Source organism: Dreissena polymorpha, chromosome 3 (genome assembly GCF_020536995.1).
Source record: "Dreissena polymorpha isolate Duluth1 chromosome 3, UMN_Dpol_1.0, whole genome shotgun sequence".
NCBI classification, from domain to species: domain Eukaryota; kingdom Metazoa; phylum Mollusca; class Bivalvia; order Myida; family Dreissenidae; genus Dreissena; species Dreissena polymorpha.
The window spans coordinates 37,780,329-37,806,693 of NC_068357.1; the positions used below are offsets into that span (position 1 = coordinate 37,780,329).

The window sequence follows — 26,365 nt, forward strand, 5'->3', positions numbered from 1 at the left end:
CACCCCATTGACCTTGACTTTGAACTTAGGGTCAGCGTTTTGGTTTCGAAATCTGCGTTTAAGTTTCGAAAAATGCTCATAACTTCTATGTCCATTGAGATATAACCTTCATATTTGGTATGCATGTGTATATGGACGAGGCCTTTCCATAGAAATAGTTAAGTTTCGAAAAATGCTCATAACTTCTATGTCCCTTGAGATATAACCTTCATATTTGGTATGCTGAGGCCTTTCCATACACACACAAATTTTTACCCCTGTGACCTTCACCTTGAACTTAGGGTCTGTGTTAAGGTTTCGAAATCTGCGTTTAGGTTTTGATAAATGCTCATATCTTCTATCAAAGCGTTTATAGGTGGCATATGTCATCCTATTGTGACAGCTCTTTTTTTATGCCCCCGAAGGAGGGCATATAGTGCTCGGACTGTCCGTCTGTCTTTCCGTCATGCTTCCGTTAGCGTGCAAATGTTAACGTTTTCGTACTACCCCATTTATTTTCATTGTCCCTTGACATAATGCTTTCATATTTTGCATACTTTTTACCAACATCACCCCAACCTATAAACAATTAAGAGCAGACAAGCATTTTGTCATAATTATTGCCCCTTTTATACTTAGAATATGCATATTATTGATAAATCTATGTAAAAGTTTGCGTACTACCCCAAATATTTCCTATATCCTTTGACATATTGCTTTTATATGTTGCATACTTGTTTTTAATTCAAAGCAGTGCAGTAGGGGGCATTGTGTTTCTGACAAACACATCTCTTGTTGTTTGAATACATTAAGGTCAATTTACTGAATATTAATGTATAACTACGGCCATAATGTGTATAGATTTTGTAGATGTGTATTATACATTTTTTTGTATCAGCAATATGCAAAATACTTAACAGAACCATGTGCATGTTTGCAATAAATTTATAACAACACCTGTGATCTAGTGGTAGAAAAGGCATTTTATGATTATCAGCAGGGTCACAAGTTGAAGGTTCAAAGGTACCCTAAACAATATGCTAAGGAACTAACTTTAGTACAATTGACAGTAAACTTAAGCTTGCACATTGAAGGTTTTGTTTATCATCAGAGTCCTTCACACATGACCTGTTTCCCCCACCCCACCCCTCTTGAGACTTCAACTATTCCCCCATATGGCCACCTCTCTTGAGACCTCAACAATTCCCCAACCCCAACCTTCTTGAGACCTCAACAATTCCCCCACCTCACCCCTCTTGAGACCTCAACAATTCTCCCACCCCTACCCTCTTGAGACTTCAACAATTCCCCCACCCCACCCCTCTTGAGACCTCAACAATTCCCCCACCCCACCCCTCTTGAGACCTCAACAATTCTCCCACCCCTACCATCTTGAGACCTCAACAATTCCCCCACCCCACCCCTCTTGAGACTTCAACAATTCCCCCACCCCACCACTCTTGAGACTTTAACAATTCCCCCACCCCACCCCTCTTGAGACCTCAACAATTCTCCCACCCCACCCCTCTTGAGACTTCAACAATTCCCCCACCCCACCCCTATTGAGACCTCAACAATTCCCCCACCCCACCCCTCTTGAGACCTCAACAATTCCCCCACCTCACCCCTCTTGAGACCTCAACAATTCTCCCACCCCTACCCTCTTGAGACTTCAACAATTCCCCCACCCCACCCCTCTTGAGACCTCAACAATTCCCCCACCCCACCCCTCTTGAGACCTCAACAATTCTCCCACCCCTACCCTCTTGAGACCTCAACAATTCCCCCACCCCACCCCTCTTGAGACTTCAACAATTCCCCCACCCCACCACTCTTGAGACTTTAACAATTCCCCCACCCCACCCCTCTTGAGACCTCAACAATTCTCCCACCCCACCCCTCTTGAGACTTCAACAATTCCCCCACCCCACCCCTATTGAGACCTCAACAATTCCCCCACCCCACCCCTCTTGAGACCTCAACAATTCCCCCACCCCACCCCTCTTTAGACTTCAATAATTCCCCCACCCCACCCCTCTTGAGACCTCAACGATTCCCCAACCCAACCCACTTGAGGCCTCAACATTTCCCCCACCCCACCCCTCTTGAGACTAAATATATAATTCCCCACCCCACCCCTCTTGAGACCTCAACAATTCCCCCACCCCACCACTCTTGAGACTTCAACAATTCCCATCCCCACCCCTCTTGAGACCTCAACAATTACCCCACCCCACCCCTCTTGAGACCTCAACAATTACCCCACCCCACCCCTCTTGAGACTTCAACAATTACCCCACCCCACCCCTCTTGAGACTTCAATAATTCCCCCACCCCTCTTGAGACTTCAATAATTCCCCCACCCCACCCCTCTTGAGACTTCAACAATTCCCCCACCCCACCCCTCTTGAGACCTCCACAATTTCCCCACCCTACCTCTCTTGAGACTTCAATAATTCCCCCACCCCACCCCTCTTGAGACTTTAATAATTCCCCCACCCCACCCCTCTTGAGAACTCAACCATTCCCCCACCCCACCCCTCTTGAGACTTCAACATTTCCCCCATTCCACCCCTCTTGAGAACTCAGAAATTCCCCCCCACCCCACCCCTCTTGGGACTTCAACAATTCCCCCACCCCTCTTGAAACTTCAACAATTCTCCCACCCCATCCCTCCTGAGACTTCAACAATTCCCCCACCCCATCTCTCGTGAGACTTCAACAATTCCCCCACCCCTCTTGAGACTTTAGCAATCAAATTGCCCATGGTATCATTTGTAAAACATATTTTCTGATATTAAAAGGGGCCATAGCTAAGTTTTGTAACCGTTTGCAGCAAACATCAAATTTGTTACGGCCCTAGAGGTAAGATATATATTACTGGGCTGCAATATAGCTAAATTTTTAGCACATGCATTAAATTACGTACAAAACATGGCAAATAAGAAATATTGCAATAGCACAAGGTGTGCAACATTATTATTGTTTTAAACAACTTACAACTTTGAAAACAGTAGAACTTAACCCATTTATGCCTAGCGTCTAGAAAAAAGGCCTTGGCAAACAGCGTAGACCCAGATGAGACGCCACATTATGTGGCATCTCATCCGGGTTGGCGCTGTTTGCTTACGGGAATTTCTGTAAGAAATATTCTAAATATAGAAATAAATATACTAGACATCCCTAATTTTGGAAATAAATTGATCCAATTTAGAAGCATGGGAGAGTCCACTAGGCATAAATTGGTTAATCAGTTCTGAATCAAAAACTATACTTGCAGGCAAACAGGTACAAATAGGAAATTAACTATTTCTGGTCCACCCAACTAGGACAAAGCATCGTTAAACGGATGTTTTTCAACAGTCCTCATATTTCAGTATGACAGGCTTTATCAGCAAACAAAGTTGACTTTTGACACCTTTAGCACTGACTTAGCAGGAGTTAAAGGGCACTCTGATAAGATCTTGTTTGTTTTGCTTTTCGTCAGTTACCTAAGCTAACTTTAAACAGTTTAGTAATAAAAACCGTTGACCTAAATGTACAAAAATGTGAAATAAAACTCCTTTGTTGAAATTTCCATTAACCTTTATGGCGGTTGTACAATTATTTCAAATGCAAATCATTTGTTCGGGGCAACAAAAATGTTTAAAAACGTGTGGGTTGAATTACTGCTCATTGGGTTTTCATTGTGATAAAGAACCAATTTAATGTGATGGAATACAAATTGGTGTTCTTAAGTAACTATTATTGTTAAAATAGAAATATGGGTGTTTACCAAAGGTGTACTTAACCATTAAAGTCGGGCATTCATTCATCAGTTTCACAAAATCACCTCCATTTTGTTAAAGAAATAATATGCTAAGTGTTTTATATGCCTTCAATTTCTAGGCCATTGGTCATTAATAGAAATGGAAGAATTGTAAGTCTTAATCAACATTTTAATGGTCATACAACTATTAAATTTCCATATTGTTTTTTTCATGATTTTCTAAATTGTTGTATATAATGCCTTCAGAGTGTTATTTAACATCAAATAAAAAATTTGCATCAGTTAATACCTTGCTATCATCGAACTCATATTCTTATATATTATTATATGACTATATCATGCAATATTGTTAACAGTTATTTACGTGTAGACTATTTTCTGACATAATTTCAAATAAAACTCCTACTGCACATGCAGTACCTGCTTATTCAAGCAGTTGATTGCACATTAATTTATTTGTTATGTTATTCTGTTACACTGTGCTCCTTCTATAAAGAAGTTTTTGTGTCCAATATTGTTGTCAAACATGCATTGAATTATTATTTATAATCTCTGACTTATATCCATAGCAATATAATAATTGATAGGAAATGTAATATTCCCTGAAAACATCTCATGCATATTTATGTTATGCATGCAAAATAACATCATGATTGCATGTCAAAATCTTTCAAGTGTTTCCTTTTACCAGTAGGCTATTTAAAGACATTTCAAGTGAAAAAATGCATTTCAAATGTAAGTATGCAACCATTAAAAAATGTAAATCACAATTGACTTTGCACAAAAAATAAGGCTTATTATTAGACTAGTGTATAGTTCATGTATAATCTAACTTCTTTCCAACATGGTGCACGAAGCATTCACTTGGATAGCTGCCGACAGCAAAGTGGTGTCTTAAGTAGAACGTACTCACAATTTGCAGTCATGTAGCCCCATCTCTATTCAGGAACATCTGCTCATTTCAAATACCGGTATGCAAATTGGCTGAACTTCAGACATTGCCTCCTACCGAAACCTGAAAAATAATCACTCTGTCACTGTAACATTTAATCATTGTGAAATACGTCACACACACTTCCATTACAGTTGTACAACATTGTATATTAAAAATGTATTTTTAAGCGTCTGTTTACCTCAGCAAAATGAATTTTTTTTTAATCTTAATAATTGTCACTGTGACATTTAATTATTGTGCAACATGTCACACACTAGCATTATAGTTGTATAACATAAAATATTTAAAATGTATTTTAATGTATCTTTTTGCCTCAGCAAAAGGAATTTTACAAAATCTTACTACTGTGAAATCATTTATTTTCGTCAGCACGAAATTTCGTCCTTTTTAAAAAAATGACTATTTCGTCAGCACTTAAATTCGTCCATTTCTGGTTTTGAAAAAAATGCGTCCGATTTGTTTGTAATGTTTGTAATACATGTAATACGCGGTTGCGAAAAAATCGTGCTGGGGAAAAAGGGGTGACACTTGGTAGTCACTTGCAGCAGGTGGGCCTTGTTTGGCATATGCCAATTAACAAGTATGTTATTTCAGGTGATAGTAACTGACCCTTATTATTTTATGTCATTGACACGTTCTTTGTTATGATTAGCGGATAAGTGGGACTGAATAACCGTTAACGAGTTTTTTAAACAGCGAAGGTATGGGTTTTTATGTCTATGTACAAAAATAGTTGATGCAGTTAAAACCAAACAACCAAACACAAATCAATATGTTCTTTATTAATTTGTAATAAAAGCGCAGAATATATTTCAGTCAGGTGTTGATCACACATCGTCATATTTTAATTGCGTTTAATAGTATTGTCTTTAATCCGGATTCGCCGCGTGTTGGCTGTATAATCTGCAACACCCCTGAAAAACACAATACACACAATGGGTAATAAAGTTGTTAACAATTAGCGCTAATCAACACTATTCTACCTGAACGAAGTCGACGCATTGGATACAGCCTTATTGCATTCGCGTTTTACAGGAAATGTCAGTTATCAGTACACTGTATAATGTACACCCCTTTGTGTCACAACCGGATTTAACTTGAGTGTGAATAGTCGACTGTTTCATGTTCTTTGTATCAATACCATCCAGGTATCTGTACTATAAGTATACCAGTCTACAAACAAGGTGCGCACTTCCGCATATGGGTATTCGGACGTTCAAAAAATTGACCTACGGTTTAGCATTCATGCCGTCGAACGCATTTAGCAATATAACTCGTTTTTTTTTTTCACTATTTCTTTACTTGCAAAAAATACTAGTTGCTTATAACTTACCTTGCAGTCTTTTTTTTACTTGCATTTTGCGAGTGTGCCAGTGTTAATTTCGAGCCCTGTGTATATGCGTGGTTTACGCTGGATTTAAATGCCTCATGCCTACGGTAATTCAGTCTTATTTGTTTCAAATATGTGACATGATTGTTCGTTAGGATCTTGAATTAGTCCATCGGTCGAAGGACGAAAAAGACGAAAATAATGTCTGACGAATAATAATGGTTTCACAGTAATTGTCCAAAAATATGTTTTGTAAAATAACTTTTTTATTTCAAATTTGATTACACTGAAAGCATGAATCCTTGAGGAAAATTAATTAATAATTGTGGGTGAACAACAGTGCTTCATGAGCATTTTGTGTTTGTTCATGGCCATGTGTTCTCTAGTTTGTTAAGAAAATTACAACTTTGACAGCAAAAATATTGATGAAACATTTACAATTATAACATGGAAAAATCCCTGTGAATGCATATATCACATAAAATTTGCCTTGCATACACATTTTCTCACATTAAGCTCATAAATATTGTTTCAAGGAGATTATTACACATAAATCATAGGTAGATTAGAGAGTTATGGATATTATGGATATTAACTCTTAGAAACAGCGACAGGTAACTCATATAACTTTGACAAGTTTATCATTTGCATAGGAATATATGTATTGAGAACTCCCAGAGAGGCCTTTTAATACAGTGGTTCTGAGGGTAAATAAACTCATAAAGAACATGAAAACACATGGGAGATCAAGTGTGATAAATGAAAACAAATGTTTCAACTGTGTACGCTGAACAATTCAGGGAGAGATAACTCCTACCAGCCCTCCCCCTGTTAGGCTAAGCACTTAAATGGCGGGGTAAGAATGTCCATCACCTTTCTCAAACAAAATCTGATCCTGTTGGCCTCTTGGGTTGTGTATTTGTAACTAAATGATAACAAAAGGGCATACATGTATGTGGAAAAGAATACTCCAGCTATGGGTAAAACCACTACCCAGGGTAGCAAATTAACACTAGGGTTTGCAATATTTTTGTTTTTGTCATTAATCAGACTTAAGCAAACTACAAGTATATGCTCTTTTAAGCCACTGATACATATTCCAAACTTGTTGTGCTTTGTCTTTTAGCTGATTAATAACTATAAAATATGTCAATTTGCTCAGAAATCATTAGACTCGAAATTAAATTCTTTATTAAATGATTGAGAATGTGCCAACAGCCTTCAAACAAATGCTGCTTTTCTCAACTTAAATCCAACAGTCTTGTTAAAATTCTTACATTCCCAATATGTGCTCCATCATTAATTTATCCCAACACTACAATTATTCCCAGACATTCCCTTATATTCTGTTTTCTATGGTTAAGGCCCAAAGACAAATCAGTTATTAATGTGCATGCAATTTATACAGAGATCCTACTGTTTACTGCCTAATGAGTTAATACCAATAAATGTTGCTTTTGACAAAAAAACAACAGGTGTTTGTAGGTTTAAAATTCAATTACCGCAGGTTTCCACATATAGTGCACTCCCCTGTATAGCGCGCAGGCTGTTTTTTTAAATGCAAAAATGGAGAAAAAAATATTTATAGACAATAAAACCACCAATTCGGACCGAAAATGGCCGCCATTGTACTATTGCACAATCCAATAATCCAGGGCATTGGAAAGCTTAATTAAGCATTCAAAATAGGAAGCGTCATTATGATTAGGAGCGTGGGTTGCATAGCACTTTACTTTTCTGACAATTTTGTAATTTTCTAGCAAAAGATTAACAGTCCACATGCATTTCGTGAAAAACGTAAGAAAATAAGAATTAGTGTACATCGTGTGATTTTTCCTCGGGGAAAGCATGGGCATTACCGGTAAATTTAAATGTCGCATGGGAGACAGGGATACAGTTGTTGAGGTAAACCACTGTTGAACGTTCAATATTTTTACACACAAACTGCAATTGCATATCTTCACGTTCTCGTCAATTAGTGTCTCAAATGTCAATTAGCGTCTTACTAAGTCGTGGCACATATAACTCAAAATAATATGCCAATTACGAAGTGCAAAATGACTCCCTTTCACACCTACCGTTACCCGCAAAAAAGACCTCGTTCGCACCTACCCTTGCCTGCTCTCCGGAATGTCGACAACAATCCCCATCGGAATTCATCAATAAAGAGGTTTAAAAAAACAAACAAAGAAATGTCCGCAAGTTTATTCAAACAAATTTATTTTTGACCAAAACTTCTTCTACCGCATTCATATCTACCAGTAGCGACTTCTTGTTGTTTCGACAATGGCCCCTCAGTCTGTAAGATTATAGGGTGGTAGTTTTCTGGAAAAAAAAGATGGTGGCCATTTTGATTATTTATGATTACACAACATATTTTTCACCAATTTAGCAGCCAGGATAGCGTTGTATCAATGTATAGTGTGCACCAACTTTTTAATTTGAATTTTGGAGGTAAAACACTGCGCGCTATACGTGGAAACCTACGGTATCGTTAATTTTTATTCAGTAAGGACTGCTAGGAGCCATTTAGACTGTTTTCTGTGTTTGAAAATATCAGCTATATACGCTTTATTAAAATGATAACAATATGGTACAATGAATATTTATATTTTTAAGTCTAATAATAAAACTCCCATTAGTTTGGACTATGTTATATTTGGCTTGTGATGTAAATCTTATAAAAAGATTTAAGATGTTTTCCTAGTTGTGGAGCCAGAATAATTATGAAGCAGCCTGTACAAGAAAAAGATTTGATTGTAAAAGGAATAAGACTGGAAATTGCTTGACTGCAGTGATTTTTTTGCTAAAAATTACCACTGATTTTCGGCTGCTAACTTTTTTCCCAAAGAGCTGACCAAAATTTCCCAAAAAGCCAAATTTCCACCAAAAAAAATTTATTTTTTTTTTTTAAGAAAGAAGTCTCTTATGACTTTTGATTTCTTAACTCTAGATCTCAACTTTTTATTAAAACATCCTACAAAATATATAACTTTAATTTAGTCCTGTTTGTTGATAAATAATTCCCAAATTTGCCACTTTTATCAATTAAAACAATCCTAATTTGACCAGACTTCTTTTCTCAAAATGGCTAGAAAAGACCCTGAACATGCACTTAAAAAACTATTTTAATTCTGTTACTTATAATCAAATTTATAATGTTCAATTTTTCCCAATTTCATGGTTTATTGCACTATTTTTCCCAATATAATGGTTTATTGCGCTAATTTTCCAAATTCAAATGGCTCAGGCTGTAACAAATAAAAGCAAAAAAAAATCACTGGACTGATTATGTTAATCTTGAGGGTCAACAAGTTTACATTGCTGAGGCTGACATAGGAATTTCCAGATGGCTAATTTTCATTAGAATATTTGCTGTGTCATTAATGTCAAAACACTGACAAACTGCCCTTTGAAGTAGGTGCAAGGAAATGCATTACCAGGCTAGACATGTGTGTCAATAAGCACAGTGAAACCCTACATGAGTTCAGACATAATGGTCGATTTAACTTCAAAGTTATGTCATCCCTACAGGCTTAAGGACATGCTTGTGAAAGCATACTTGAAGTAGCAGCCACAGGAAATGCACTTGACACTTGGACCACCATAGAGATTGCAGGTCATGTGTTTTAAAAGATTACAAAGTGACGAAAATACAGTTATTCTGATTTGTTTAGAAACTGCCATGTTTTGGTGCTCATAAAGCAAACAGTTGAACACTCATAAATAAATATAACAGCACAATCTCTGTTGGCAAACAGATACAATCATTTCTCTATCAGAAGCCAAATGGGCTTATCAACAAAGTGTTTAATAAAAGACTTGGCATGTTCTTCATTTCTTCAAATGAGTTTTTAATTATGTTTATTTTACTTATAGGTCTAATTCCTGTACGCTAGTATCACTGCTACATAAAAAAATTATCGGTATTTACAGTGTGTGAATTTTTTTAATTGAAATTATTCTTTATTTTTCAATAAATATTATTAGCTTAAATCTATTATTTTCGCTTAATTGCATCAAAAGCCCTAGGCTCATTGAAATACTATTGAGTCTGTTACCTGAGAAGAACAAGTACTTTGTGTCTTTGAGGGAGATATAAACAAGAGCACCAAATAACGGGTGCCTCGTTCGGCTGCGAAAGCTTATCAGAAATTTTTTTATTGTTTTTTTAGAGGTCACAGTGACCTTGACCTTTGACCTTGTGACCCAAAAATGGTTGTGGCATGTAGAACTCATTAAGGTGCATCTACATATGAAGTTTAAAAGTTGTAGGTGGAAGCACTTTGATTTTAGAGGCAATGTTATGGTTTTAACACGAGGCGGACAGCGAACGACACAACACGACGAGCTGGCTATGACAATATCTCGGGTTTTCTCCAAAAACAGTCGAGCTAAAAATGCTCCCACGGTGGATTTTGAACACATCACCTCCCGCAAGGGGGGCAACAGAGTCAACTCCCCCACAGCGACCTTACTTGTAAATATTATTTTCAACAGTTTACTGCACCTGTGTAAACGCATTTTACTCACAATTTAACGCAGTTTTAATATTTAGGAATCAAACTTTGTAAATAATTTTAATTTGGTCAATTATATGAACAAATCTGTTAACAAATTTTAAAAAAAGACAAAGAAGACTTATCAAGTGTGTTAATTTTCATTCTGATTTTAAAAATCAGCATATATCTTATGGTATAACAAAAATATTTCTAAACTGCGCTCGTCCTGCAGGACAAGTGCATTAAAATTTTCACTCGTCCTGCAAACACATGCACTTGTCCTTAAAATATGGGTGAAATGAAGATTGCAAAGGGCTGATATGACTAATAAAGTTTCTTGTATCACTGCTAAATTGCTGCTTACTCAGTTGTTCATGCCAGCTGATCACAAAATAAATGTTAAGCAGTGAAATAAATTACTTTATTTATGAGGAACACACAATAAATAATTGAAGACAATTTTGTGTTTGCCGTTTTTCTAATACTCGCGTGCTTTCCGTTTCGGACGTTTGAACATCGCTACCGCCAACTTTAAAGAACGCTCGTATGTCAGACATTTTTCTGACGAAATTCAGACTGGTTTGAAACCGTAGATTCTACTTCGCGTTTAAATAATTCTTTAAAAATCAATACTTACAGTGAATGCATAGGTTAGTTCCCTGTCACCATGGACGCGCAAAGTTTACACCAAAAAGCCAATATTTACTGGGGACACAGTCTCGCATAACAACGTGCACCTGCTGTATGAAATTTACAATTACAATTTCCGGTTCATTCGCGATCTACTTTCGGAATAGATATGATTTAAGAAAATGATTTTATTTAATGAAAACAAGTCTTACTCGTCACAAAATACATATTTTAACATCAGCTTTTTTCACTCGTCCTGTAGGACGAGAGCTTTAGGGAAATTCACTCGTCCTTTCGAGATTTTACTCGTCAATACGAGCGGACGAGTGGTATTTTTGTCCCCTGTCTTATGGTATACATAAATTGCTGACAAACACTAAATACATGTTTCCAGGCTGAATGTTAGCCTAGGTCCTAATACAAAATTAATATGCCTGTTCACCCTCAAACCATGCTATAATGCAAAATTAATTGGAATGAATAATTGGTGTTTACACAGCTTGTAAGAGTAAGTAGCTGTTAGCCCTCCTCTCTATACAATTTAGACAAGGCAGGTGAGATTAGTATAATGCCAATTCATCATTGGAATCAAATGCATATTACATACCTGCTTGTTCTCATTTCAAGTGGTCAGATATCATTAAGGTTCAATCAATTGTTTTGAATGTCACCAGCTAGATAGCCACAAGCTATTTTTGTAGATTTTGAGAGTCTTCATAATTGGGGCTGCATCAGGGTCGGCGCCAGAGTATTTGGCACCCTAGGCGAACCTGTCGCACTGCGCCCTCCCCTCCCCCGCCAACAGCAATTGATTGCTGCTAATATCAACGTTCACAAATTAATGCTGTGCTGCCGTTTGTTCCATCAGTTCAATGTCTCTAGTAATTTCATGTTCAATTGACACAGTAGCTTGTCCAACAAGTCTTTCTATTAGCATGGATGTTCCCAGATATGTTTTTATTAGTTTGACAAAAGTATATACATAGTAGTTTAAAATTTATCTCACATATTTAAACATGATTTAGGTATTTTTATAATAAAACCAAGACGGTACCCACTGATAGTCATTGCTCAAGGATACATACCTGTCAAGTCTCACGGTTTTGCCGTGAGTCTCACGGTTTTTGGCATGCAATGACGGTCTCACGCGGACCTAGTAATTTCTCACGCATTTCTGTAAAAACAATAAAAATGAAAAAAGTAGTGTTTGAATTTCATAAAATGTTGTATAATTACTGCAGGGACAGTGGTACCACATGTACCAAAAAATACGTCAACGGTGTCTATGTAAACAAAACACAAAAAAATCGGCTGCAAAAATGCCAGCAATTGGCTCACCGGCGAAGAAAAAACCTATATAGTATATACATTTCATTAAAAATTACATGTTCTGTCTTTCTTCACTATATTTTTCACTGAAATATTTATTTTAAAAAAGGTAACTTTTCAAGCAAGACAAGGGCTAATTTTTATATCAGAAAAAAAGTCTTAATTTTGCTCTGGAAATAGCCCCAAAACACACCACAGACGATCTAGGATCCAACAATTTTCAGGGGGGCATGCCCCCAGACCCCCCTAGATCTGTTCTCACTCTCAGCCACGTATGACCCTTGACAGGTATGAGGATATAACAGCCACTTCAAACATTAACCACTATTTAAATGACATATTATATCCGGTAACTAGTACCAATTCGATTACTACTCAAGTTCCTAATAAAATCAATGAGGAACTTGATGAATAGTTATTATTTTATGGTTAGTTTTTCTTTTAACTAAAAACACATTTCACTTTTTAAGACTTATGTGTTTAAAGACATTCATCTGCCTTTTCCTTTGTCTTCATGTTTAATGCCTCCCCATCAACCATAAAAGTTCATAAATGGCATGTGCACTTCAATACACTAATTTGTGTTTTCGTATAAATTTTAAAACAAAGGTATATGATTACAATACAAATCACTTGTGTAATTGAAGGATACATACCAAAATATTTGCTCTATGTCTGAACATCCATAAACGGATGTGCACAGGCTGTAAAAACACTTGACCTTTAACATCTGCAGATGAAAAGTGATGGCATAATTATATCAAAGGGGGGTAATTGGGCTGTTTTAACACATGGTTACATTATACCTGATGTAACCACAGAGGGTCCGGAGGGATACAAAATGATTTAATATAATGTTAGCTAGTGTGAAAAAAGCGTCAATATATTCAGTCCATGCATTAACAAAGTGATGCATTTTTTACATTTATATTTATACGTAGCTCATAGTGCCAAACTGCCGCCCCATTAATTTGCCGCCCTAGGACCTGGAGTGTGTCCCAGCAACCCTGCAGAATTTGGGAAGTTGGTACCAATTATTAATGTTATGTGATTGTTACCTTTAAGTAATGTTAGTGTTTTCCTGAACTATTGTGCAATTTTGATCCCCTCCTTGAGAAGACTTCGTACTAAGCACTGCCTTAACTGGATAGCCACTCTGTTGCCTCAGAAAATTACAAGCAGTGGTATGTTTCTTCCAAACATAATCATACTTTTAAAACAATCCATTTTAAGAATTGAAAGGTATGAGCAAGCACTCAGAAACAAAGTGAAAATGGCTATGTTCAAACAGCATATAACCAGAAAAGCCAGCGAGTAACTTGCTGCTTACCAGTATTTAAGGGTTGGACATGATGCCTTTACGAATTCAATCTAGTAAGAAAGGTCTTTAAGTTAATTTAACTTTTTAAGTGACTACAAATACGTCAAAATATGTACCTAAGTCGTAAAGGGTTACAGGATGAAAACTGTATAACCATAACACCAGTGTTAACCTTCAGCTTGATATGCACTCCAGCATGTATTGTATGAAAATGCCTCATGTCATTTATAACATGGCTATTCATCTTCATAATACAAGCTTTTCTACATTGACATGACACTCATAGGATTATTGGCATGCACTTTTGGTCAGCCTGCCCTTTAAACTGAATTTGGTTGCTCATGGTTGACACTCATCAGCAGAAGTGGTATGCACTGAACACAATGTCAGCATTCTTTCAGTTTTTTTATATTTAATAACTAAAACATGGCTTACCAGATGGCCCAACTTGAGCCTAATATCAGTAAAAAGCATTATGAAATCGTGTCTAATTTTATGGAAAGTATGTTTTACACAGCTTTCTACATAAATGTAATGGTTCAAACAAAATTGGTAAACTGTACTGTCAAACTAATGACAATTATCAATAGTGAAACTTTCCAATGTAAAGACGTGATGAGCATATTCCTTACATTATTTTCCGTAAAGCCTCCGGCTTTCACATGTATACTTAGCATATCGGGATGACGATATCGAGTGATCCGCATTTTAAATAACGCGCTTAAAAACACCACGTGACTCACCTACATACCCGGATATTCAACCAGATTTTACCATTCTTCGGTTTGGCGTTCTGTCGAGTGGTTCGTTCTCTGGACAGGTAGGTAAATACCTGTTGAAATTGATTGAATCTATTGTTTTTATTGTTTAATACTGCCTTACTAAGGACGTAGTCCTAGTATTTAATTTGTCTGGCAATAATTAGAGCAAAAATATCTGACGAGCTTTGCTCGCGGAAAACACTGTCCGAAATTTCGGATGTGATGATTTTTTATTGCCATTTGTTCCCAGGACATTAAAGTATGTAGTAATTAATAAAAAGAAAGGCAAGGCAGTTGTTTGCTTAAAGGTTTTTTATAATGCATGTGTAATTTATTCAAAAAGTAAGTTGACAGAAATATGTCGTCAGCTTCTATGAGCACGTGCATCGGAAAATACTGTCCGAAATTTCGGATTTCGGATGTGATGATTTTTTATTGTCATTTGTTCTCAGAAGGACATTAAAGTTTGTAGTTATTAATAAAACGAAAGGCAAGGCAGTTGTTTGCTAAAAGGTTGCTTATATATATGTGTAATTTATTCAAAAAGTAAGTTAAAAGACTGACAGAAATATGTCGTCAGCTTCTATGAGCACGTGCATCAATCCAATAATGAATTCCAATGTGTTTTCTTTTTCTAAATTGTCCAAGCAAGAAATTGACAATTTGAAATTTGCTTTTGGAGTAAATTCTGATGACGTAGTCACGGAAAATGATGACATTACCCACTATTATGGGCATAATTTATACAATTGACCAAACATCCATTTGAAAATGGACCATTATGATAGTGACAATAATGTTCACTTATAGTAAAATAATATAATTATAATAAAAAGGATACTGGGCTGAGTTCTCAGCAGACGTGTTTGATGGTATTGACAATGATCCCACCTCAGAGGTTTTTGGGGATTTGCCTAATTTTAAGGGCACTTGAAAAGGAAGTTGCCATTCCCCAATATTTGGCTAATTTGATTAACACCGTTTGTTCTGTTCAGTGTGACACTGATTCAATTGTTTTTTAAAATATAAATTACCAGAGAATTGTTTGTATCTGGGTGCACCTTTGATTAACAATGAAATTTGGAAAGTCCTAGGAAAAAGGGCAAGGTCACAAAATCAGGACATGGTGGAGATTTAAAATTTAGCGCCGTGGCAACAGGGATTGTGCCTATTATTAAGTTGGCCAATATGGTAAAGACACAGATTGCTAATAGTCCTGAGGTTATTAATTCAGTCTCTTATATGACCATAATGTACTATATAATCTATCTCTTAGGCGCAGGTATATGATAAGACCAAATGTAAACAAAAAGTATTCAAATCTGTGTAATGTTAACACACCAGTTTCATCAATGCAGTTTGGTGATAATATTATCAAAGAAATTCTAAACTGTGACAATTGTGTTGCTTTGTGAATGATATGAGAATGTGAGCGTTCTATGCAATACCCTTAAGACGCTCTCTGGGTAGAAGTTTTTTCATCCTGCAACTTTCATTGGTAGTTTTGAACCTCCTAATGCCATTTGGTTCACCATACCCTCAAAGGGGTTCATACATAGGGGCAACTCGATCATGCGGTGCCTTTAGATAAGTAGACTATTCCCAATGCCATTGTTACTATGGCTGACCAGTCAATAGACTGTTGGTATGCACTGAGGGAAAATTTAGTATCACGTGCAAAAATGGGAGAAATTTTTACTAGACTCTTGGATTTTTCTTACTATTCTTGGCTAAACATTATTTCAAATGAAATTCCATTTAGTTTTGATCCAATATTATTTGTTAATGAGGAAGTAAATCTTTTACTTAAAAAAGAAGCGATTGTACAGTCAAGTGATGAAGACAATCAGTTTATTTCTAATATTTTTATAGTGCCTAAAGCAAATGAGAATTATAGACCAGTAATTAATTTGAAATATCTAATGAATTAATTGTTTGTGAGCACTGTAAATAAGAAATGTTATAAATGTTTTTGGATCTCATTCAGAAGAATGATTATTTTAGAGTATAGATCTGCAGGATACATATACTTTAAGTACCTTGGAATGAACATGATCAAAGAATTTATTTTCGGATTGAATGGAACTCTATAAGTTTGTTTGCCTGACGCCTAGTTTAGCGCCAGCTCCAATATTGTTAACATAAAATTTACAGCCAATACATGCTTGGTTTAGATTTATGGAAATCATGTGTTTATATTATATCTAGATGTTTCAGTTAATATGCATCAAATTAAAGAGACCTGTTTACAAAATTCAAACTGGATTCTAGACATAGTGAAATTTTTAGGATTAATTATAAATAATTAAATATCTGTATTACAGCCTTCGCAGATAATAGTGATTAGTAGTCATTTTGGTTTTGTCATTGATACCGTCTGGTTTATGGTGTTTTAACAGAGGGCATAGCACAGAGGATTGTGACTGATAATGAAACTGTATTGCATACAAGGCATGTGAGAGTACGAGAAATTGCTTCCTTCACAGGCAGATACCATGTAGTTAATGCATTTTTTGCTATTCTAGAGGCGCCTTTGTATTATAGAAGCTTAGAGCGCGATAAGTTTAGAGGTCATGGGGATATTAATGACTTTGATAAAGGTACATATTTGAGTAATGGAAGTAAGGAGGAGTTAAAACTGTGATATTCATATTAAGATACAAAGTGTTAATGTTACTTCTGTGTCTTATATTACAGATATGGGAGCAATGAATTAAGGTCCTATGGATTGCTTGGTATAAGGCATTTGGATTTGGTGTTTTAATATACACAAATATTTTTTATTTCAGCAATTCATATTCCAGGAAATACTAATATTTAAGCAGATTTTTATTCTAAAAAGTTTTTCAAACTCCACATAGTGGATATTAAATCTGACATTTTTCTAGAAGTTGAAGACACCTGTTTTAGACAGATACAGACCTTTTTGCGTCTAGGCTTAATACATAGATACATTTGTTTAATGGTTCCCAGAACTAGGGTCTTATGGTGTTGATGTATTTTATATGTCTTGTAGTGGTATGTAGCCTTATATTTTCAACCTTTTAATCTGATTGGCAAAATATGCAATATGATTATTTCTAATGAAGTAGAACAGGCATTTTTAGTTTGTCCTGTTTGGAAAAGTTGATCACGGTATCAATTGGTATTGTCTAATATAATCATGGTATCCAATGGTATTGTCTAATATAATCATGGTATCCATTGGTATTGTCTAATATAATTTCTTTGCCAGTCAGGTTACTGAGACATCTGGACCTATTGTTTCATCCGCACAGCAGCATGGTGCATCCTCTCAGTCATTCATTGAAGATGGTCGTGGTGACTATATCCGGCAATCATTGTCGAGTTGGGGAGTTTCACAAAGAACTGCAGAAATTGCCCTGTCAGCCTATATACCATGGACAAGGAATCAATATCGTTTGACCTGGAAAAAGTGGTATTTATGGTGTGGTTTAATGGCTTTACAGTCCCTTTCAAATGACTGAAGGTGTAGTGGTGTATGACCTCCATGAGGATTAGAAATCCTATTTAGTGTTAAATACTCATTATGCAATGCTATTGTAGAAATTGTAATTTTATGGTTACATTTGGTGTTTCAATATATTTTTTATAACTAAATTTATGTAGGAATATTTAATATTTGACCAGTTCTTCCTAGATATATATATTCACATGGAGTGTGAGTACTGTTCTCAAGTTTTATGGTTTTTGTATCCATTAAATAAACTGACTATGAAAATGATGACACTTTAGGTGTCTGCTTTAATAGCATTATCCTGCGTCCCAGGGCTTAGACTTTAGTGTTACTTAACACACTTAGGCTATATGAAGACAAATAATAATAATGTGTGTTTTGTGTTTCCTAATCATCTCATAATCACTAATAAGCATAATAATTATCTGTTAGTTTTAGAAAATTTCATTATGAGAAATTGTATGTTATGCATACCGTGTTGTTTTATGTAAAATGTCCTGAAGCCTTTAGAAATGTATATTATTTGTTAGTGTTTTATGTAACCTATAAGACAGTTACCACTTGTACTGCGGCTAGATGGCTAAGGAAAGTCTTACTACTTCTGGTATAGACATTGGTATTTTTAAGGCTTGTGTGTTTACATCTGCAGCTACTTCTGCAGCATATAATAAAGGATGATCCTTAGTGGGCATTTTTCAAAACTCCAGACTGGAAATTTGACAAGAATTTTTATGACTGGAGTACAGAAATCAGTGTCAATTAATGACGCTGTGTTAGGTAGTTAATAATTATTATTTTAAACTAGTAATGAAATGTGTTGATGAAGATAGCATATCCAAAAATGTTGTGTTGATTTGTTTTAACAGGGTTTAATCTCCTGTGAAAATGTCTGTAGTGTTACATCCATAAATGATTGATAATGATAGTTATGATGGAAGTCTTTAGTTAAAGATACTCACCGTTGTTATTGTTTGTGTTCGGTTTTGTTGCTAGATTTAAAGATGCTAAGTATACATGTGAAAGCCGGAGGCTTTACGGAAAATAATGATCCATCATCCAAGCTTTAGTGAAGGATGATGGGCATTATTTGAGTAAAGCCGGAGGCTGAGCATGTATACTCCCACCCTTCTTTATGAAATTATATTATGTATTCTGAGAATATAATTTAATATATGGCTTTTCGGTTGATTGAAGTTTGATCAACTCTTTTCCCTTCCCTTTGTGCTTGTGTACGATTTTGAAGCAACAAAACAGTTTTAAAGAATGGTAAAATCTGGTTGAATATCCGGGTATGTAGGTGAGTCACGTGGTGTTTTTAAGCGCGTTATTTAAAATGCGGATCACTCGATATCGTCATCCCGATATGCTAAGTATACATGCTCAGCCTCCGGCTTTACTCAAATAATGCCCATCATCCTTCACTAAAGCTTGGATGATGGATCATTTTGTTTCACATACATGAGCAGACATTGTTTGGAAATAACGTACAATGACATTATTGACCTCTTGTAAAGCTCAAGATGCCTAAAAACTCCAAATTCACCTGGTATAAACAACAAAAACATTATTTTGGGGCAAAAAAAACTAACTAGTTGTGCAGGGTAAGTCAGTGCAGTGCATATTGTGCTTCATTAATTCAGGATGACGCTTACTTCTATTATGGTATTTTCTGTGTCACGAAAGTCTCCACAAGTCTCCAATGCGGCGGGAAATAATGTCTTGGATTAGCATTTGTTGCCTGTAAGCCTGTTTTCCCATGACAACCCTCATTTGCAAATTGTAGACAGCTAGAGTGCTGAAACGTCATTATTTTAAAAACACAACTTAATAATCCAACTACTTTTCAGATCAGATGTGTCAACCCATGGACTGAAGTCAAGTATGATTAAATCAAATTTACCACTAACTGTAATCAATTTTTATCCCTATTACCATGTTCTTAAAAATCAGATCACCTGCACAGAAAAAAACAAAAAATAGTTTAAGCACGCTTGGCAAGAGGCTAGTGGTTTTGTGCTGAGCAAATAAACTTTTCTGTATGGACACTAAGCCAGTTTCTATCTATCTCATCTTTTGTGTATTCTGTTTTTATTTTGAAAATAAACAAAACCAGTTAAGACATTGTGATGTGTTTTCTGTTTTTAACTTGGTGGAAAACGATTAGTTGATTCCATTTTGTCAGATCAGGGGTGATGATGGGATACAAAAAAGGGCATTATGTGATAAAACGTATAAACAACACCTTAAAGGGATCTTTTCACGCTTTGGTAAATTGACAAAATTGAAAAAAGTTGTTTCAGATTCGCAAATTTTCGTTTTAGTTATGATATTTGTGAGGAAACAGTAATACTGAACATTTACCATGGTCTAATAAAGCCATTATATGCATCTTTTGACGATTTTAAACCCTAAAAATTATAAAGCGTTGCAACGCGAAACGATTGAATAATTTGGAGAGTTCTGTTTTTGTCGTTAAATTTTGTGAAACTACGAAGATTGCTTATATAAGGTATAAAATACTTCAAGTATATATACTCGGCGGAATAGCTCAGTAGGCTAAAGCGTTTTTACTTCAGGACTCTGGCAGGACTCCAGGGGTCACTGGTTCGAAACCTGGTCCGGGCAATGTTCTTTTCCTTTTTTAAATTTTATTCTTGATTTTTTACTGGAGCTTTTACGATCCAATGTTTACATTTATCGATATAAAGCATTTAATGAATAAGTTAAAAAATGCCAAAATCTGTGAAAAGGCCCCTTTAAATTGCCGATTTGTTTGTGTTTTACAACATATTGTTAACCCTTTGCATGCTGGGAAATTTGTCGTCTGCTAAAATGTCGTCTGCTAAATTTCTAAAATTAGCGTTTTCTTCGATTTTTTTTCAAAGAAAACTATCAGAATAGCAAACAGTTTGGATCCAGATGAGACGCCACGTTCTGTGGCATCTCATCTGGATCCAAACTGTTTGCACAGGCCTTCAAAATTCGGTTCCCGCACTGAAAGAGTTATTATGACTATTCTAAGCGTTAGGGTAAGAGTCAGAGGACCAAGGTTTGAGGGATAGGCATAGGAGGGTGAGGAGGTTTAAGGTTAGAAGGATTAGGTGGTTAGGGGGTTTATAGTTTGAGCGTCAGGGTAAGGAGGGTGCAGGTGTTTATAATGTTCTACTCTACTTCTTCCTATTGGCTCTGTCATTGATTAGAAAATTTTGCATCATCATGAAATTAAATTTAAAATGCCCTTCAACAGCGTTAAAAATCAAAAGCAAAACGAAGCAGAATAAAAGTGCAGTCTAATAGGACTCAGAGTTGCATTGTAAAATACCTGAGTATGCCAATGTTACATCCTTGACATCATCAAAGGGGCGTTGCATCTAAGGTTTGATTGCAACACCATCACATACTGGTGGCTACATCAACTGCATTCTCGAAGCAATTATATTGCATCACAAGACGCATAACATCATAACACATGTACCAGTTTATGTACTTTGTCAAGAAAATTACCGAATGCACTTTTACAACAACTTTGTAACATGTGGGTTTTAATTCATGCCAAGCCATTGAATAAGACTCACACAGCCTGACGATCAAAGAAATAATGAATATATTAAGATGTAGCAATAAATTTGCAAGCGAGGATACATGTGCTACTGCAAGTTCAGTATTTTTAAGCATGGTAATAAATACAGACTTCAAACAACGCATACTCTTTCCTGAGAACATTTTATTTTGCACATATTCCTGGATTGCAAATACTGCATATTATGTATTTGTAAGTGATATTGGTATGTTACCAGGGATGGAAGGAGGACAGCTTATAACATTTGTAATAATCCACAAAGCCAAAGTTGTTATCATTTCTTTCCAGAGATTGGTTTTACATTCCTGCTTCAATGCAAAAAGCAAACAGAGAATCAATATGAAATGATGAATATCCATATGTTTATCTTGTAGATAATTCCTGGAAACCGAGTTACAAAAGTGGTTAATGACTGTGATTGAAAATTGTATTTGTGACACCTATTAAAGTTTTACTGTGTAGCAATGTAAACTGTTTGTAGTTCGCCAGGTTGGTAGTTTGCATCAATTGGTTTGTTGTACAAAGTGTATAATGCATTTTTTAAATATTTTGAACAGGGGGAAGCGGCATGCATTTAGGAAATTTCAGACTAAATTGTTCCTTATCAGGAAGCTAATGGATCAGGGTTCCAATCTCACACCAATGTTTGTTTTAAATACAGCTTAAGATTACCAGAAAGCAATCCAATTGAAATCTAAATCTTTCTTGGTATATATCATGTACTCAATGCTATATGCCCTGAGACACTCTAAGTAATCTAATAGATTGATCAAATAAGTAATTGATGGAATGGGGAACATCCAATTAGATAACCCTGACTTGGCGCTGCTACCACTTGTTATGGATGACTGACTTACACGCCAGTAAAAATAAATGTCTGACATAATTAGTGAACCATTGCTTATTGGCTACATAACAAATGTAAGATTGGACATTAGGAATTCATTAGGAATAGGTTCTAAAAGGCAGGAAAAAGGAAATTATATCAATACTAAAAGCTTGGAACCATTTCATAGGCGTGAGTGTGCATTCACATTAAAAGCATGAAATAAGTATGGAGTATTATATAGCTGGAGCCACATGAATTTATAATGGCACTTATGACTACAGATATAGTGAATATACAATTTGTAACATCAACACCTTCTCATTTTGCTAGTAAGTATTATTATTGATAATCAGATATGACTTATATGACAAATAACCTTGGTTATGTCTCTTCAAGCAAAGTTGCCTAGTAAATATGCAGAAAAAAGCCCAACTAGGTATCAGTTAACCCTTTCCTGCTCCAAAGCAAAGTGAAAATGGCTATCCGAAAAACTGCATAAAACCAGAACAGTCTGCAAGTAACATTCGGTTCAGGTTTTATTCTGTTTGCTGCTCATTAGTAACTAAGGGTTGGAAATGAAGTCTTTAAAACTTGAATCTAGTCAAAAAGGTCTTTAATTCACTTTTACTTTTTATGGGACTACAAATGTGTCAAAATATGTATCTAAGTGGTAAAGGGTTTTGGCATAATTGCTATGCAGATACAATAGAACATAACTCTTGGAAACCTTTGCTTACATTGAACAAGTTTGTATTTGGCATGCGTCTTTATTTTACATTCTTCCAAGTACCTAGATTAGCCAGAATGTTTACCTCATGTAGGACTTATTATGTTTGTGTAGCAATAATACATCTATCAGTAGAACAATTAATTACAGAGCCAGAACTTGTTTTATATCATTTTACCAATCATATCAGAACTGATTTACGTCATGCCATTTTAAAAAGTTGTATCTTACAACACATTTACAACAATCTGACTTAGTAAATCAATTGTTAGAAGAAACTTTTTTTTGCAAATATAGTAGGCACAGTAAAAATTGAAATATGGTTTTGTTTTGTTTTTTTGTTGTTTTTTTATTCAATATAAAACATACTATGTATACATGTATATGATCAGCAAACAAAGTGATACAATGTAGCAGCAATCATGTTCAGACATGTTATACAAGATATGCTAGTATATAAATTGAAATATATACATACTTTTGTTGTACATTAATATATGTCTCACTCCATTGCCTAATAATGTTTTTCATTACTTGGCATTTTTTTTTATTTGAAAAGCATTCTTAGAAATATGAAAGTGCTTTATTAGGTATCAGGCAGCAATAGCAGGCAGCAATAGCAGACAGTGTACCATACCTTTTTTCTTGCCTCTGTGAAGTGGAAAGCAAATGTCCAGTGCAGAGGTGTTTGATCTTCTCATCATACTAGTCAACGGGATTCATATAAGTTCGATTTTGATAATTTTTAAGCTCATAACATAAAATATTCACTATATGTCAGTGTCAAAGTTCTAAGACCTCAATAATTCAGGTTCAAGCAGAAGTTTCCTATCAATTTTGAAAGACCAAGGTTTGATAAAAATAATTCCTGTGTTTAGATGGTATTTATAAAATGTCATTAAATATATTCACTGCTATACATTCTATAAGACAGTGTACAATAAATGACAGCCTGATAAAAAAAACTCAAATACCATACGAAAACTAAACTGATGACACACTGACATAAGACTTGATACACACTGGATTTGGACTGGCAACATATACCTTTGCATGCTGGGAAATTTTTCGTCTGCTAAAATGTTGTCTGCTGAATTTATAAAAATAGCAGTTTTTTTCGATTTTTTTTTTCAAAGAATACTATCAGAATAGCAAATAGTTTGAATCCTGATGAGACGCCGCGTTCTGTGGCGTCTCATCTGGATCCAAACTGTTTGCAAAGGCCTTCAAAATTCGGTTCCAGCACTGAAAGAGATATTCTGCATTTACCTGCCCGTCTTCTGTCAGTGTGGTGCCAAATCTCTGGTCATACTTCTGTTTATAAACTGACTACAGTCTGGACCTCACTAGTCACAATAAGCTTGTATTTATTCTTAACTTTTTTGCTTTAATAGTCCTAAATTAGTTGCATTCCAAATGGCAAAACGTTTTCATGTATTTGTTTTAAGTTGTTACATCCATAATTTTAACTGATATCTTCATGTAACATATTTTAGGTCTTACTGTCCACAGACACAAACTAAATGTTTGATTAAATTCCCCTACACTTCAAATTGCAATTGAGTTATTTCTGATAATTATTAAGTTCAATTGTCAATACCCATTTGGATAAAAAAGCCTGAATTTGTGCCCCTTTTTAATCTTAGAATGTATATACATCACTTATACAACTTACTACATGCAGCATTGGGGAAGGGTGATATTTATAATATTAGTTCATATACCAGTAGCAGTCAATGCCATTTAATGTTGATGGCTGGTAATTCATGTCCTATCATACAACTAGGACAGGACATGTTATCTGAGATGTCATGGGATGGTTTATTGACCCCTGGTGGATCCCAGTGATACACATAGCTGTTTGCTGGGGCAGATAATGCTACCATTTAAATCCTGCTAATAGTTCTTTGTGCATCATAAAAACATCCTCATAGAATGCAGTCTCATTTGCACATGGACTATACTTAATATAATATTCTTGTACATATTAATATGTGCATACATTATTGTTAGTGCATAAAAGGTGCATGTATCATGTTGCTGCATACATGTGACATGCCTTGTGCTTGCAAGTCTTGCCTGTATAGAAATGTGCATTAATTGTTGATGCAACTTCAAGTATAAGCAAACATTAAATGCTACAACATTGTTAACGTGACATTGTGTTTGATGGTGGTAAATTTATGTTTATTAAGAAGAGGCATATAGAAAGGGGTGGAAACTTGGCATTAGGTGCTCATCACCCTGCAAACAATCATGAATTTGTCATGAATAGTTCATGCTCATATGGCCACCAAGTACTGGACCAAGAAACGGACTCAGGAGCGTTTCAATAAGCCAGAGGCTTTCGATGCAAACGAGCTAAAATATATAGGTTTTAACTAACCAATCATGAATAATGTTCATAAACTAAAGCAACCATTTTGACTGTATATATGAAATATATAAGCTTAAGAATTAAGGCAGTCATACATATTTTGAATATACCATATCCGAACTTGTTATCCAAACTGTTGATGTATTTAATTTTAAGTAGTACATTTTAATATGCTTTTACAAGTTTTTAATGAACAAACCATGCAGTAAACTTCCACTTTCCCTCCTTAATGTTTTATTTGAAAGTAAACATCCAAAAATGAGACAATTTCATACTGAATTATGAAATTCAAGAAGATTGTACTATTAACAGATTGTGAATTATGTCTTATTACCGTAATGATTTATTTTTTTTGGGGGGGGCTGAAAGTTCATGTACACAATGCAAAAGTTAATAATGTTTGAAGAACTCAAGTTCAAATGCTCAGGTACATGTGTCAAAGTTCATGGACATTTAATTATGAAATAATTATGCTTTACAATTGAAAAATAAATAAATGTACTATTGAACCAGTCCCTGATGTAGTCCAACTTGTTGACGCTCTCAAATATTAAGCTACTTTTTATATTGGTAATATTTGGAGCGTACAACGGCGGAAGGACCAAAACAATGGTGTAAAGTTTTCCTTCTTTGTCTATATTGTTGCGCAAGGATTTTGTGCGTAAAATTCAAGCCCCGATATCAGACACTTAATATCAACGGATTGCAATAATATTTACATACCTGTGTAGATAATTCATTTCTCGATAATGTTCCGTAAAAAATATGTAATGACACTTTGAATTTTTGCACACCTGA

General features: G+C 35.4%; 3 long non-coding RNA genes across 4 annotated transcripts in view; 1 reads left to right on the forward strand and 2 right to left on the reverse strand.

The window, feature by feature from the left end:
• Positions 1–13,243, reverse strand: part of LOC127873738 (uncharacterized) — a 93,191-nt gene extending 79,948 nt beyond the window's left edge. Inside the window, exons 1-3 of one of the 2 annotated variants that reach the window (XR_008046356.1) lie at positions 13,151–13,243; positions 12,251–12,339; positions 4,662–4,763 (exon numbers count right to left, since the gene is read on the reverse strand). This is a non-coding gene — a long non-coding RNA (uncharacterized LOC127873738). Of the gene's footprint in view, positions 1–4,657; positions 4,764–12,250; positions 12,340–13,150 lie in introns of both variants that reach the window. The other variant, XR_008046357.1, reaches the window with a different exon arrangement.
• A 1,263-nt stretch (positions 13,244–14,506) lies between these two features.
• Positions 14,507–19,240, forward strand: LOC127873736 (uncharacterized). The gene is made up of 2 exons (XR_008046354.1): positions 14,507–14,635; positions 17,812–19,240. It is a non-coding gene; the product is annotated as an uncharacterized LOC127873736 (long non-coding RNA).
• Positions 19,241–21,376: 2,136 nt separating this feature from the next.
• On the reverse strand, positions 21,377–26,365 carry LOC127873744 (uncharacterized). Its single transcript, XR_008046364.1, has 3 exons — positions 26,291–26,365; positions 23,828–23,895; positions 21,377–21,477 (listed from the first exon to the last, which is right to left on the reverse strand). It is a non-coding gene; the product is annotated as an uncharacterized LOC127873744 (long non-coding RNA).